Genomic DNA, 17,500 nt, shown 5'->3' with positions numbered 1-17,500 from the left:
ATTTTGTTTTGTTAATAAAATATTCATCAAAGACAAAGTTTATTCTAATAGCTAATATCTCGAATCGTCTAACGTTGAAACGAATTCTAGGTCGATTTGAAACGCGTCAATCTCTCTGTCAGGGTTTTCACCTTTTCCTCTAGGAGGTGTTAGCTATCTCGGCCGATGTACTACATACTACGGCGGCTTTCTTCCCTTTCCATGCTCTTTCAACTTCTACTACTACTACTACTACTACTTCTTCTTCTTCTTCTTCTTCTTCTTCTTCTTCCTCTTCCTTTTCCTCTTTCACCACCTCCTCCTCCTCCTCCTCCTCCTTCTTTCTCACTTCTTGAGTCTTCACATTGTACCTATGCCGTGCAACGACGAGGCTCCCAGTACTCTGTTGTGTTCGTAAAACAGCCACTTTTCCACCCTGTACTCTCGGAGAGCCCTCGAGGTTTCTTTGTTCGATTTCGAAGTACCGTTCCATCCTTCTCTCTCTCTCTCTCTCTCTCTCTCTCTCGTACCATTCTCTCATGCTTTTTTCGAAGACGTCTATGATAGATAGATAGATAGATAGAGAGAGAGAGAGAGAGAGAAAGAGAGTGTATCGTTCGATCTAGTATCGATTACGTTCGATCTAAAACGGATACAATTAGAGCCACTGAAAGTTACAGTGTGTACGAAAAAAAAAAAAGAAAGAAAAAGAAAGAGAAGGAAAAAGAGGAAAAGAAAGAAAAGCACGAACATAATTTTTAAGACGATCTTAGATCGCAAAAGCACTCTTAAAAAGAATAAAGAAAGAAAAATGAAAAGAAAATATTCAGTGACAAAGGATCACCAATCGAGGAAAGAACAGCAGTTGAAAGTTCGGTTAAACGACGATTAATGAACTTTGAAAGTTGAATTCGAGGAATAGCAACCGAATTGATTTGGTTATATTCTTCTGAATGTCATGGATCGAAAAGGCGTTTGAGAGAACGACTTTTCCTGAGAGGGTAAGTCGTCGTCGTCGTCGTCGTCGTCGTCGTCGTCGTCGTAGTCGTCGTTCTTGGGGGTGGTAGCGGTCGGGGTTGGAGGGGAACGGAAAGAAGGCGGAAACGCAAACAAGAGAATTAACCGACGTCGCGGCGGAGAGTTAATTGGGCGTAAAGTTCAAAGAGGACAAGAGTGCCGTAGAAGTGACTATCCCCCGTCCACCCTTTTCTCCGTTTTATTCGACGAAAAGCATCCTTTTCCTTTTTTTTTTCTTTTTCCTTCTTTTTCCTTTTTTTCTTCTTCTTCTTCTGTTTTTTTCCCTCGAAAACCTTTTTAGAACCTCTTCTCCGGATTGAATAGAGACAAGGGAACAATTACCAGGACCGTGTTACCCTAATCCGAAAATCCTGTTACTCCGCGATCCGCTCTCGACTCCTTTGCCCCTCCACCCCTCTCCTCCTTTCTCTCTCTCTCTCTCTCTCTCTTCTTTTCCCATCCTCAACCTCATTCCGCCCTACCCCACCTCACATCACAACTTTCATTCTTCCTCTTGGATTTTCTTGATTCTTCCTTATGGAAGTAAATTTTCACGTAAGAGGCGTTCGTATACGCTCTGCCTTACTTTGATTCTAACAGAATACCCTTACCCGCTCCCGGCTCGTATTCTATGCTCGTGAAAATGCATAATTCTAAAGAACGTTTTGTTATATATATATATATATATATAATATATAAAATAGAGATATAGTAGATAATCTTGAAAATTGATCTGTCTTTCTTTTGTTTTCTTTCTTATTTTATTTTTTGAAAATTTTAAAACAAGTCTACGGTCTAAGACGATAAACAGGGTGTTATAATATCTCGTAAAATGACAAAGGACGAGACGGTTAGAAGACGCTTCCGGAAAGAATTCGAAATATTCCGTAGCGGAGTTTCGCGAGTAATCCAATTTCGTAATCCCATAAGAACGCGCGTCGGCGCTTACTTTGAAAGCGGTTAGCGTTTTAACGAATGCTCTCTATGCATCGCCTTACCCAACCTTTCGTGAGCTGAATAACGACTTTGTAAAAGATCTTAACAATAAATGAATTCCGTTGGGGGTGAAATTCTATGAAAACGATCGTGAAATAGATAAAGAGGAATAGACGGAGGGGGTCACACAGAAAAAGAGAGAGAGAGAGAGAGAGAGAGAGAGAGAGAGAGAGAGAGATTTTGAAAGGAATTCAAAGTTTGAAGTAGCTAAAAGATATTATTTTGCGGTAGAAGTACCGAACTATATAAGTACTTACTGCAGTCTCAATCTCTCTCTCTTTCTCTTTTTCTCTCTTCTCATTGCAACGGACTGGAACTTGGGTTACCGCAACGCTTAATTAACTCGAGCAAAGGCCCACTGACCGTTCAGCCCATCTTGGCCAAATTAACGCCGAATTTAATGGGTGCACGGTTCTACGACTGAAAGAATGAGAGAATAAGAGAATGGAATGAGGAGGAGGTAGGGGTGAAGAAGAGAAACGAGGTTGGGGAGGTGGTTGGTTGGTTGGTGGCCTCGAGGGCCAGCGCCATTGTTTGTCATTTAAAGCATTGGAAGATGCCGGGTTAGACGCGAGGAGGAGACGGAGGAAGGAAGAAATAGCGCGAAAAAAGTGTGCGAGAGAGAGAGAAAAAGAAAGAGAGAGGGAAGGGAGGGGGGAGAGGGAGGGTGAACGATATGGAGTAATGGCTTTTAAGTTTGAAATCGTTCACCTCTCTCTCTCTCTCTCTCTCTCTCCTTTTCCAGGCTATGCTCCTCTTCCAAGAGAGCAAAGCAGTGGCGCTTTTCTCTCACGAACGTGGGGCGCGTTGAACGCGTCATGGAAAGATCATTACGATATCGCTGCCTCGGAGGCTGCTCTCGGTCGGTAGGGTAGAGATAGAAGAGAGAGAGAGAGAGAGAGAGAGAGGTGAGGGTGGAGGTGGTAGGCGTTCGGTTAGCGCCGGCGCTAAGCTCCCTTCGTCGGCTTTGGACCCGGACGTTTGCATTTCGTCCTGGCAAGAGAGGCAGGAAGGGTAGTAGGAGTAAAAGGGAGAGACAGAGAGAGAGAGAGAGGTTGCAGACTAGGAGAGAGGGCGAGGTTGGCCGAGGCTCGAAGGCAGAAGGACAGAGAGCTGCCCGAGGCCATCGCTAACGACGCCATTGTCAGCCGCCTGGCTATTGTGCGAAGCGTTCTGTACGTAGGCGCCGCCGACTCCTGGCCCGGGATCGCGTGGCTTCTCCTTTCTTTCTCTCTTTCTCTCTTTCTCTCTTTCTCTCTCATTCGATGCTCGGGATATATTTCGGAGACAGCGAATAAAACAAATCGATGATGAGAGGAGGAGACGGAGAAGACGACAGACGCGCGGCCCATCGATCGACGTTTTCTCTCATCCGTATTCACGATCTTCCATCTGTAACAGCGGCTCTCAAACTTACTTTTCTATTTCATACACTCCTTTCATTCATTCGTTCGCTCGCTCATTCTTCGTTCAATCTTTATTCTTCTTCCTTTCAGTATGGATCCAATAACTACTTCATATTTATGAATCTATTAATTTTATTTTTTCTTTTCTTTCTTTAATTCTCTGATGATAACCACTGATATCATCATCCTCCTCACCCCCACCCCGATCCATATGAGGTCTATGATATTCGAGTTAATTTCAAATGTAACTCTAATTATATATTCCACTTCGAAGTAATATACATACGTATAAACAAATTGGACGTAAGTATAATCGCGGTATGTAAAAACGTTGAAAAACGAGAGGGTTGGGGAGACGATGTAAAAAGCGGAAACGCGCGTGATAAAGAGAGAGAGAGAGAGAGAAAAAGAGAAAATTCTGATCTTGACAGGATCGGCTGAATTTTCATGACTTTACCCCGATGCGCGCTTATGATTAAATCATAGAGATGGATTATACACGTTGAGGTATGAATGACGATGAAGCCGGGTGCAGCGCTACCAACGACATCGGTGGCTACACGCGCGTCACGCCAACGATATTATCGTCGACGTCGGCTTTTCTCTCTCTCTCTCTCTCTCTCCCACCCTCATCCTCTCTCTCTCTCTATCTATCTATCTATCTCTCTGTATGGTTCCATCGGCCGGACAACGAATTCTCTGTAGTATTAGCAGAGTTTATTTAGACGGCTAGTTTTCGATAATTAAAGTTGGACGGAGCAATAAAAAATTATTATTATTTGTTTAAATACACACACACACATATATATATATATATATATATATATATATATGCACGCATACACACATAGAAACGAATAAACAAAAATCGAAATATTGTTCAATCGATCTTGATGAAATTATCGATTTTGTTAGTTTACGACCTTAGATAAACCAACGCTAAGCATTACTTTTTAAGTCAATAAATCAAACCGTACGATTTGGTGTTTCTAGGTCGGTTTCCTACCTAATTTCACATTTTCACGCCCAACGCGCGTCGTAAACTAGTGTTTGGGCATTTTCGAGACCGGAATCGATCGATTTCTCCTACCATTCCATCTCTCCATATCTCTATCTCTATCTCTATCTCTATCTCTATCTATCTATCTATCTATCTATCTATCTATCTCACTTCAGAACTACGTTTCCTACCGGAATCGTTTACTCGCCCACGGCATCGAACAATCTCGAATCAGAGTTTATGGAATTCCACAAACAATTCGAGATTCGGCAAGCTGTTTCCCGCCTTTGGCGAGGAAGACAGATATAAAGGAAAACAAAAAAAAAATAAAAAAAAATAAAAAGAAAAATTATGTAAGACGTGAGAGGAGCCAACGATCGACAAACTTTATCGGACATTTTTCTTAGAGCATCACAGAAAGAAAGAAAGAAAGAGATAAAAATAGAGTATACCCAGAGAAAAGTATTCTCTCGCATTGAGAAGAATCCTTCCGACAAAGACGAGATTAATGATACCACCAAAGGGATGCTGCTGCTGCTGCTGCGCTCTACGTAGCGTTTACCTTCCTTCCTTCCTTCCTTCCTTCCTTCTCTTCCCTTCCTTTCTTTATTTTTCCATTTGCTCGGACAATCTTTACGATGGTCGAACTTTTTCTACGTATATAACCTTATCGATCGTACGACAATAAATATAAACGTTTCGTTAATTATAAAAATAGCTCAGTTGTAAATAAAAATAATTAAAAAAAAAAAAAAAAAAAAAAAAAAAAAGAAAAAAGGGAAAAGAGCGAAAAAAATCAGTAAACCTGAAAGATTTACGATCGCGGCCAGTCATAATCTTTTTATTCCGTGAAAAATGGAATTGAAAAAAGAAAATTAAAAAAAGAAAAAAGAACAAAAAAGAAAAAAAAAAAAGAAGAAAAAATACGTATGTGCATCAACAGTGATTTTTCGGGAACACGCCATTTTTCATATTTTTTCTTTTTTCTCTCTCTCTCTCTCTCTCTCTCTCTCTTTATATCGACGGAAAGAAGAAGAATAAATACGTTGTACTATATTGATATATAATGGACAATGATAACGAGGAAAAAAAAAATGAAATACATTTTCATATTTTGATTAGGCATTTTCATTGTAAACAATAGCGCAACATTTCTTGTCGTGGGACCTAGAAAGAAAGAAAGAGCAAAGAGAGAGAGAGAGAGAGAGAGAGAGACGAGAAAAAAGAGAGAAAAGAAATGCGAAGTAAGCAGTAAAAGGTATGAAACAAGTTTTTCATTTGGCGTCCCTTTCACAATGCGATTGAATCGATGCAGCACAGCAAGGACATACAGAAGCCGTTCGGGTAGTGTGAATATTTAATGAAAGAAACCGTTAATGAGGCACGTTCGCATTAGTATTAATTAACGGTAGCGAGCTCTCATCGCGCGCAAACAATTTTATATAGAAACGATGTATGTGAGCGTGTGACAGAGGGAGAGAGCGAGCGAGAGAGAGAGAGAGAGGGAGAGACACGAAATATTTCTGATTGCGACTTAGCAAAGAAAAAGTGAGAAAAATTGAAGAGAGAAAACGACACTCTGTATATGTGTGTGTGTGTGTGTGTGTGTGAACGGGCACTAAGTACAGATGATACACGTATAAACTTATATCAGTGAACTTTTTCGTTTCCTCATTAAAGTAAATACCATCGGTACGGTGGTGGTTCTTCTTTCGTTGTGAAAATTTTTTTTTTAAGGGATCACAAAAAATACGTAAATCCGAAAATTTCATTAAATTCTTTTTTTCTCACCTTCGATTTACTCTAGGTATATATATATATATATATATATATATATATATATATATATTTGTACGTATGTATATATGTTAGAGAAAATTTGATATGTAGTAAAATATTATATCCATATTTCCATATTTGTTTGTTTTATTTCGGCACCATTTTGTGATTCCTTTTCGTTTCTTTTTACACGACAGGTTCATTATTAATTCGTATTAGCCACTTCACGAGTGCGTACACACACGCACACACACACACGCACACGCACACACACATATATATATATATACCTGTTCACAGAGAACGTTAGCAGAAATTGAGATATTTTCGCGAAGCGTGAAAAAGCTTTTTACCGTGTCGATAAATTAGTAGGACAAATGTGGTCTCGTTACTGTCCTGAGATTACGTGTTTTCATTGGTTATACTAATCCTCTCGAGAATAACTAGTTAACGCTGAAAAAAAAAAGAGAGGAAAAAAAGAATTTATGCGAGCATCCAACCTTGCAAAATTGTTGAAATTTTATGAATTATAAAATTATGATCGCGTAAAAACGTTTAAAATGTCGGCCATTTTTATCGATTAAAAAAAGAATTGTAAAAAAGAAAAAGGATAAAGAATTCGCATCCGGATAACGTGATAAGCTCTTCCTTCTTATTAAAGAATCTATTCGAGAATCCATTATCTGTTTCAATTCATATATTTCATTTTTTGCTTGAAAAATTTGAAACATCGTTGTATCAAAAAATCAATCAGAGATTAGATAAAAACATTCTAGAACACCGTATACACACACACACACACGTATATATATAATCCGAGATGTATATAGGTAGAATCTAACGTGTTATCAAATTTTCATTTGGCCAGCGCCATATTGATATAACATGAATAAATAAAAATAAAATTTATCTTTAATAATACATTTCTCGACATGTATATATATATATATATATATGCGTGTATATATAGTATAACTCGACAAAAAATCGACATCGAAAAAAAAAGAACAAGCTATGGTTTCGGTCATGTACTTATTACTTATAGATACGTACGTACGGACGTATTTAAGTATGCATGTATGTATTGCAATAAAATATTTACATCTCCAACCTTTCGCAGAGAAGGAAGTTCGCGTCGATCGTTATACTTCTCAAGAGTACAAAGCAGCAAGCGACACGGAAGCGAAGAAAAGTACACAAAGAATCGACTCTCGCTCCCTCGCTCTTCTTAATCCTATAATACTCCTACCACCACCAACACCACCACCAATACTACCACCACTACCAGTACCATCAGAACCACCATCACTGCTACTTCCCCCCCCCCCCCCACCTCTCACTCTTTCTAACGTTTTTACGGAGAGAAACGAACGATGGGTGGCAGTGCGGTGGCAGTTCTAAAGAATGCTACGCTTCGTATGTATATATGTGTGTTTTTGCGTACGTGCGTGCGCATGTGTATGCATGATTAGTGCGTGTACGTATGTATGTGTGTTGCATGCTTGCAGCACGTTTGAAATATCGCGCAAGGGTCCATTGTGTTACAATTTCGGTAGAATCTAAAAATTTGTTTGTTCGTCGTACTCGCGTGTATTCACTCGAGTTTATTCATCGAAAGAAAAAGAAAAAAAGAGAGAGATGTATATATACATAATATATAGACATTGGTCGAGTACTATATACGCAATAAAAAGAAGTTCTAGCAGTAAAAAGAGACGGGTACATGCATGGATGTATGACTTAATTAGGCGTACAGCTCTATCTCTATCTCTCTCTCTCTCTCTCTCTTTCTCTCTCTCTTTCTATTTCTCTTTCTCTCTCTATTCCCATTGGCCAGTAACTTTTTACCACACTGAATGAGTCGATTTTTTTTTCTACCGAAGAGCAAATGATATTAAATATATTATGTGTATGGTGTTGCTGTTAGCACCATCGTTCCTCCGCCCCCCTCCCTTGTCTATTTTGCTCACAGTTTCATATAAATAACCTGCTTTGAGTAACATCATATATATATATATATATATATATATATATATATATATATATGTGTGTATTCTTGCACGTTAAAAATAATTTTCTTGATTATAGTTTTTATTTTGCGATCGAGCACAATCTCGAAATCGCATTATTAATTTATCGATCCTTTCAATATCTTATATCCTATATATCTTATATCGAGTGAGATGATCGACTATGAAAATACTTACATACATGCACTTGTGCATATAAATATATTGAATTGTACATATGGACGTTTAAAAAAAAAAAAAAAAAAAGAAAAAGAAAAATAGAAAATAATAATAATATTAATAATAATAATAATAATAATAATAATAATAAATAAAGAAAAATAAAGAAAAACATGAACGAAAAAAAAGAAGAAAGCGAAACATAAAAAGGTGATATATAAAAGTAAAAGAAAAAAAAGTAGCTTTGAAGCGACCTCGATACTATTAATGGCAGAAGACACGTCGTGTCGTTCAAAATATACCAATTTGTAAACAAGCTTTTTCGCGATACGCTCGAGAGATCCTTTTTTATGTAAGATCTCGAGAGAAGATGATAGAACTTGATAGAAGAAGACTAGAAGAGCCATTAAAAATAATTCGTTTTACAAAAGACAGAGATAGAGATAGAGAGAAAGGATAGAAAAAGAACAAAAATTAAAGTCGACGATTTCTTTTTTTTTTTTCTTTTTTTTTCTTTTTTTTCTTTTTTTAAACGTACGAAACGAAATAAATATAGAGACATGAGAATACATTTCACGATCCGGGATGAGAACGATGATAATCAAGAATAATAGAAATCACGTGTGAACCTGATATTTTCTACCTAACCTCTAATTTACTTAAAATAATTTCTTTTTATCATTTATCTCCTCAATACTCGCTCGATAAAACGCACGCGGAACGAATTAATTCTATCGGTAATCTTTGTCTATCTCGATTAGAACAACGTATCGTTTTGCGCCATTTTAGAAAATAATTATTTGAACGTAAAAAGAAAAGAAACAGAAAAAAAAACAATTCGCGAATTATACATGTCCGTTCTTGCTCTCGATCTTTTTCTTTTTCTCTTCCATCGCGACGGTAAAACCAAGAGCACGAGAAGGTAATAAAGAGATGGTCTAGACGCGAAAAATCAGCTTACGTATCTCTGCTTTGAAATCCGGCATCGGAAAAGGTATAAAAAAAAAAAAAAAGAAAAAAGAACGAGAGAGAGAGAGAGAGAGAGAGAGAGACAGAGAGGGAAGAAAAGGGAAACGAAAAAAAAAGAATAAAATGGAATAAAAAAAAATAAAAAATAAAAGTAGCTTTCGACACACGCATCGAACGTTACGAACGAGGTAATCCCTTTTCATCGCGAACCGATCGATCCCGTACGACCGATACTCGTGTGTGAGAGAGTGAGAGAGAGATAGGAGAAGACAGAGAAAGACAGAGAGAGAGAGAGAGAGAGAGAGAGAGGGAGAGAGAGAGAGGGAGCGAGAAAGAGAGAGAGAGAGAGAGAGAGAGAGAGAGAAAGATACAGCGGAAGAGACGAAGAGAAAAAGAGATAGATAGATAAAGAGAGAAGAAACGATCTTATCTCTACAAAATGTAATGCAAAATGGCCCGACGTTGATATAACATAATCGCATTCAATGATATAGATATGTATGTAGTAGTCTACTTACGTTTAATATGGACGTTTTCCTTCACCACGAAGAAATATCTGCCGAGAGATAGAGAGAGAGAGAGAGAACACCTTCTGAACATCCTCGCGTTCTCCTCACAAAGATGACGACGACGGCGACGACGACGGCGACGACGACGACGACGACGACGACGACGACGACGAACGTTGAATATTGTCGCGACGATCGGACGACGTACCGAAAGCAAAATTACGTGAAACAACGGAAAATGTTGAAAGTTACGTTTAAAGAGACAAAAGAAAGAAAGAGACAGAGAGATAACTAGAGAATGAGATAGATATATATGTATATATATGTAGAGAAAGAGAGAGAGTGAGGGAGAGAGAGAGAGAGAGAGAGAGTTCCGTTACGATCCGGTGTGAAAATTTTGTGAACAACCTTCGAAACTCGACGTGACCGATACGCTTCTCTTGAACGAACTGAGCTCTCCCCCCCTCGCACCGGCCTTATATAGCTCCCCCACCCCTCTAATCTTCCCCTGAGTGTCCCCACCATCGACGTTACCCCTGCACGCTAGACGTTGCCTATGTGGGGATGGATCCTAGTGGTCCACCTCGGGTTCTCTCTCTCTCTCTCTCTCTCTCTCTCTCTCTCTCTCTCTCTCTTTCTCTCCCTGTCTCCCTCTCTCTGTTTCTCTCATTCGCTCGTTTCGCTTTTCCCAAATGACAATGTGAAAACTTCGTGCTCGAGACCCCGTGGCTCAGCAGCCCCTAAGCTTTTCCCTGCCCGCGTTTCTCGCTTCGTGTATCAACTTTCTCTCTCTTTCTCTCTCTCTCTCTCTCTTTCATATATAGTACTTACTTGCGTCTTCTTTATTTTACTTTTCTTTTTTTTTATTCCTTTTGTCGATTGCAAAAGAAAGAGAAAGCAATAGATCCTTAACGCAAATTGTTCGACGATCATATTATCGTCCATTCTGAACGTTGGAATAAAAAAAAAAAAAAAAAAAAAAAAAAAACAAAACAAATAAATAAAAATGGAGCGGTGGAAAATTCGCGCCGAAATCAAACGAAAAATGGACGACCATAGATAAATATAGGTTTGTCTCATTGATGATTTAGCGACAAAAATGCTACGATAGGTTTTACGTATAGAGATATCCATCCATGTAGATTTTACATGTATATTCAAAGTTCCCGCCGTTTCCTCTTCTTTCCCTGTACCTTTTCAAATGGGCACGCATATACCCGACGTATATATCTACGTACGAATGTATCTATCTATGTATGTATGCATTTAGATATGTATACGCGCTGTACATGTACCTACCCAGTAGACCACACATCGTACACTTGACACGCATAAATATCATTATCTTCAACAGGCCGCGTAATTCGATTTACAGCCGGATCGAGTTTTCTCCCATCCTCCCTGATTCACCTCCTCGCCATCACCACCATCACCACCACCCCATTGGTCACCCTCCTACGTCCCCTCTATTACCGTCCTTTTCTTCTTTTTCTTCTTCTTCTTCTATCTGATAAAGTCCGACCTTCGCGTCGGTACGGCGAAGATCAATCTTACCGACTTTCCTAACTGAAACTTATGAGAAAAAGTAAAGATGTACTATCTGTCATATACACGTTGACGTCTTATTTAGATTTATGCGATCCAACGTAGAACGTTCCATATCTAAAGACGAATTAGAAATATCGATGTACCTAATTTCGATAGAACCAACGAGAAGTAGCCCTTTGTTTTAATAGACATTAAAGAAATTGGAATTGGAAAATCTCCGTGGTGTGTATTAAATATTCGCTAAGAATATTTACGATATGTCGCTGAGTGGAGTGGGTTGGGAAGTAAACGGGTTGTCGTCGAGCAACGAGAGGAAAAGGAGGAGGAGGAGGAGGAGGAGGATAGATAGTACGGACGGTCCTGGCCAGTGTCCGAGTCACCTGAAGTGACCCACCTGACCCTTGACGGATCACGCGTAGGATCGTACGAGAGGGTGAAAATCCCTTACCATTCTCGCGTCCCCCAACCCTTTCCCAAATCCCCCAAACTTCCCAATCTCTCCCCTCACTGCCCCTCTTGTGTAGCGCATCGCCTACCTAGGAATTCCTTGCTGCGGCGACGCCGCTTGGACAGAGAGAAAGAGATAGATATATACATATATATATATATATACATATACACACATATGTGTAGAGAGAGAGTGAGAGAGAGAGAAAGACTACCCCTTCGTGGCTTTTCGATAGCCCCCACCATATACGAGTTGGTCGAGTTGGTGGGGATGCTAGAGGGATGCTGTCGTCATGGCGACGGTCTTTTCTGGTGGGGATGAATCATAGAGAGCCGACGGTGGCATTGATCGCTGCGCCCATGGACCATCGCAGCGTTGCCACGGTCGTAGAAGGGGTGAAGACGAATCCCCCCTCTCGCACACGTACACGCATACCCGTTCGCGCGAACACACAGCTTACCACAAACCCATACACCTACATACGTACATATGTACGTAGAGAGTACTCGCTCGCTCTGTTCGCTCGCTAACTCAGCTAACCATTCTTCTGTAGATGTGTCATGGAGCACGCATTATGGACTTCGTATTCGTATGGAAGCATGCGTCCAAGTATGGACCTTGGTTTAGCTTATGCGCGCCCCTCGTCCAAGGCGTGAATGATTCGCGACGCGAGAACTTTCCTACGTTATATCGGCCGGTATGCAGACACTGCCGGCATGGTAGTAGCTACTCTTTCCTCTTTCACCTCATACATTACTTCTTATTTCTTATTCGTGTCTCTTTCGGTCTATCGCTCTCTCTCTCTCTCTCTCTCTCTATATATATATATATATCTTCTTCGATATGATTAAATCGAACGTCGAAGAATCTTTCATTACGTTTCTCCATCAAAGTATCAATTATTACTCGTTAAATTTTAGGATCGACGTTGGTACTTCAGCAGATCCATGGTATGTATTTTATTTAAGCGCGAGAGCATCTTCATTTGTAAGATAGAAATTTAAATTTCTAATTTAACTCAGGATTATATCGTGGTAACGAAAACGTTTTCTTTTCTTTTTTTCTTTTTTTTACGTTTAAATCCATTTCGATAAACCGCGAAACAACTCGTCGCTTTGTCAAGTTGTGCTTTAACCGAATTATGGATAAAGAGTGAGAAGAGGGAACAAAAGAGATAGATAGATACACAGATAGATAGAGAGAGAGAGAGGGAAAGTAAAAGAAAGAATAGATGAGCGGAACAAATTCCGAGTTTAAAGTCGTAGTCATTTAACCGGGGGTGCGGAAGTTTTATCGGGATCTCGGACGACATTATACTTGGATAAGAGGGGTTTTTAACACTGTCGTAAGCCCATTACGCGTGGCGCCACCCTTGTTCACCCCGGGAGCATGGACAACGACGTGTACAGGGTGCTTCGGTGAGATAAAGATGTAGGGGTGAGATCGTCCCTCTGTCTCTGATTATTCCTATGTTTATGCTTTTTACATACATACTCACGAACGTTACGATCCATAGACCATCCAATTCATAACTAAACGTCCATTATATTATCACAATGTTTATTTATTTATCATTTCTTTTCGCGGGTGTTCGATATTTTTTCATAAAAAAAAAAAAACAAGAAGAAGAAAAAAAGAAAATAGAGAAAGACAAAATTATATGACCGAAGTAATTAGTTTCGTATTTACGATCTCGTCTTCTTTCTTTTTTTTTTTTTTTTTTAACTGGCAAAACATGTACCTACTTGGCAAAGTTATTGCCTAATTAAAAATTTGTAGATTCGTTCGATATTATTATTTGAAGAATTTGATAGTAAAAGTTTTTTTCTAACGATGACACTCACTGCCAACCGGGTTCCTCTCTCTCTCTCTCTCTCTCTCTCTCTCTCTCAACGATAGAAAAGCCGAGCATCGTTTCAAGAGGAGGAAGCAAGCAAGTAAGCAAGCACGTTTCCGTGTCGTTCGATCAGCCCGCCCGCATCCGTCCATGTGGAAAGCACCTTCGAACGTCGACAACTTTATTCGTTGAGCGTAACGGGCCATCGTGTCGCATCGACTTCTCTCTTTCTCTCTCTCTCTCTCTCTCTCTCTCTCTCTCTCTCTCTCTCTCTCACTCTCTTTTTTTCCCAAGTTCTTTGCTAATTAAAAAATTCCACGCGAAGTCGGATTTTCTCTCGCCGCCGCAGAGAACGCCCGTATGAACAAATCCAATACGCTCGACGTCCCGTTTCACCCTGCACTCCTCCACCCTCCCTTTTTCTTCCCTCATACACACATACAGATTCTCTTTCTCTCCCTCTCTCTCTCTCTCTCTCTCTGTAATGCACGTGCCTCGCTCATTTAATTCGTTGTAAACGCGTTCACCAAGACGTCGATAGCTTATATGATACATTATTATTATTATTATTATTATTATTATTATTATTATTATTATTGTTATTATTATTATTATTATTTATCGATCGAAAGAAACGAAATATGGTTCATATTTACGGTCATTTCAAATGTTCTCATTTCCTTTCTGTTAAATTAATTAACATATAATTAATCGTACTCAATTTCTTTCTCCTTTTTTTTTCGGCAAATCAAATGAAGTAAAAAAAAGAAAAAAAAAAAAGAAAAGAAAAAAAGAAAAAAAATAATGAAATGTATTTTGTTACGGTACGTTTGATATAGCTAAGAAAAACTAACGATAGCATAAAGGTACACGCGTCCATTCTTTCTCTCTGAAAAATAGATACGAGCGTGCGTAAGTGCGTGTTCGTGTGCTTGTTCGTAGATGTGCGTTCGGACGAAAACTCGCAGAAAAACCATAGGGCGATTTGCGCGTGCCAGTTTATTTAGCGTGCCTTTCGGCCGCATTACGGGTGCCTTCATTACGTGGCCGGCACGATAATGCAATTTTTAATTTTACTCCTGCACGATTATCCGCAGGCAGGCAGTTGGCCGGCCCTGCTCCATTCTCTCTCTTTCTCTCTACACTTTTTTCTCTCTCTCTCTCTCTCTCTCTCTCTTTCTCTTTCGTTGACGAGAGACCAAAGCTTTTTTATCTTTTTTTTTTATTTTCGGCGCACTACCACTACTACTACTAACACACAAGCAAGAGATTGTAGTCGCGACACGTCAAGGAAATTAACCGCGGAATGCAGCCGATGCTCGCGTATCGTCTAATATTTACATGAGTTGAACAAGAGAGAGAGAGAGAGAGAGAGAGAGAGAGAGAGAGAGAAAGGGTAGGCGTAAGCCTAGACGTATATCCGTACGCTCGTTAAATATTTTTTAATTAAATTCAAATCGATCATCATCACATCGCCTCGCCTGTGTGTGTGTGTGTGTGTGTGTGTGTGTGTGTCTTTTTTTATTCACTTTCTCTCTCTCTCTCTCTCCCTCTCTCTCTCTCTTCTCTCGACATCGAGTGAAGGAGGAGAGGAAAAAGAAAAAGAAAAAAGAAAATACATTTGCGTTCGTTACTACACCTAGAGACAGCGGCAATAGCTACCCTGCTTCGTGCTTTTCCTACTTATTCTTTCAACACGTGAAAGGGATGAAAAGGGAGTAATTTCCAATCGGGAGCAACGGCGGAAGGGTGTCGACCAAACCATCCCTCTTTTCTTTTTTTTCCTCCCGTTATGCAGAGCCTCCTTTCTCTCTCTTTCTCTCTCCCCCCTTCTATTTCTGTTTACCCCTTACTCCTTTTCTATATTTTTTTCCTCCCTTTTCTTTTTTTCAACCAAACAATTATACATCACGTTTAAAATTCATCACATAATTGTTTTATTTCTCCTCTTATTCTCTTTCTCTTCCTCTCTCATTCTCTTTTCGGTTGCCAGTAATGCGAAAGAAAGGAAAAAGCATAAGTGGACTCCGTACAAAAAAGAAAAGGGAAAAAGAAATATTAAAAATAAGAAAATAAAGAAGATAAAAGAAACACAAAAAATGTAATTGTTTCCATCTCCTTTTTTACTTTTTCAAACGTTCTCGTGGCTACATGCTGTTACTGTTACATGCGTGCATACCAGACTAGCAGTGCACGCGACGCAAGCAGATAAGCTCCCTTTCATCCAAGCCGTATCCCATATCGCGAAGATAGGAGAGAAAATTAAAATCCGAGAAAGACGGGAGACATGGTGGTTTAGGGTAAAGCATCGTAGGTAATGGTGGTAGTGGTGGTGTTGGTGGTAGTGGTAGTAGCGTTGATGGTTGCACCACAGTTGGGAATCAGAAACAATAGGAACCTTGGTGAACGTCCTCGCTACTGAAATCTTTGCTGTAACTTTGCATTTAGTCAAGTAAGTAAGTTCGTATTAATTTCCGTGCAGGCTGCGTACGGCATTCGTGCGATCGTATACGCTTCGGAGCCGTATCAATTATGGTAACGCTTCGTGTTCCATTTTCCAACAACCCCACACGCCTACCATCCCTCTCTCTCTCTCTCTCTCTCTCTCTCTCTCTCTCTCTCTCTCTCTCTCTCTAAAATCAAGGAGTCTAATGCAAAGATCGTTTCGTTGTATGAATAAATGGAAATGGCCTTGGACTTGAACAAACTCGATCGAATGGAATCAAAGTGATATCTTTTAATGTTTTTCCATGACGTATTCTTATCCAAGAGCATCAAGACGATAGAAACAAAGGATAGTATTGCATTACGTATAAACATATACTTGCATATGATATATATATATATATATATATATATATATATATATATATATATATATATATATATATAATATACACAATATATATTACCGCACGACTTACCGTCTGGCAATGACAACAGCATGACAATGGCACACATGAACGATACTCCGGCATTGTACGCAATTAGATCGCCGAAGGAACGATGGGGACGGGCACGAACACATCACCGTTTCCCTTTTAGGGAAAAGCACCTTGTGCGTCGAAGGAAACGAAGGATCGAGGAAGGGACGTTGATAGAGCGTGAGAGTGTGAGAGAGAGGAGAGAGTTGGTGTATCCGCAAAAGTTATCGCGACACGATCGTCTACTAGACACGGTATTTAATGCGGTAGATAGGAGAGAGCTACTAGGAAGGGTGTCTCTTCTCCTAAGTTAGCTGTACATATCGCTGAGGAACCACCGTTCTAGTTAACGGACGTGCTTGTACAAGTCGATGACGATGATAGCAATGCGCGATTCTGCGATGTGGTGGGAAGGATCGTCGCGTTTCTCTGCTGATGTCTAGAGAGAGAGAGAGAGAGAAAGAGAATGACGATAGTGGTAGTAGTAGTAGTAATGTTAGTGCTAGTGCTACCGTTGATGGTAGTAGTACACTGTCAGTGGTGCAGGCCTATTGTTCGTCAGACACAAAACAGTCGGCGTACAAAGTGGCTGCTGCTACTGCTGCCAGTGCTGCTGCTGCTGGTGCTGCTAGTGCTGGTGCATTCGCTGCGGCGAAGGCGAAGCCGAGAAGGGAGGAAGACCAAGAGGAAGAGGAGGCAGAGGTGGAGGAGGTGGTCGACGGGACACACCGAGTGAGAGAGAGAGAGAGAGAGAGAGAGAGAGAGAATCACAACGGTATCAGAGAGTGGGTATTGTCTACAGAGCTAATCAAAACCAGCCCTTTCAACGAGCTACCACTACTACCGTCGTCACACCACCACCTCCACCAACGTCTCTACCCCTTTTCCATCCTAGTCGC

General features: G+C 40.0%; 1 long non-coding RNA gene across 6 annotated transcripts in view; it reads right to left on the bottom strand.

The window, feature by feature from the left end:
- The window catches only part of LOC124947314, a 102,057-nt gene that overhangs the window by 59,078 nt on the left and 25,479 nt on the right, over positions 1 to 17,500 (bottom strand). For 3 of the 6 annotated variants that reach the window (XR_007100371.1, XR_007100365.1, XR_007100367.1), the window contains exon 1: positions 9,854 to 10,293. The exons of 2 other annotated variants lie outside the window; for them this stretch is intronic. This is a non-coding gene — a long non-coding RNA (uncharacterized LOC124947314). Of the gene's footprint in view, positions 1 to 9,853; positions 10,294 to 11,143; positions 11,376 to 17,500 lie in introns of those variants that run through there. One more of the 6 variants, XR_007100369.1, reaches the window with a different exon arrangement.

The sequence above is a fragment of the Vespa velutina genome, chromosome 2 (genome assembly GCF_912470025.1).
Source record: "Vespa velutina chromosome 2, iVesVel2.1, whole genome shotgun sequence".
Lineage (NCBI taxonomy): Eukaryota > Metazoa > Arthropoda > Insecta > Hymenoptera > Vespidae > Vespa > Vespa velutina.
The sequence above is the reverse complement of the archived record's forward strand: the minus strand, read 5'-3'. Positions and strand labels throughout refer to the sequence as shown.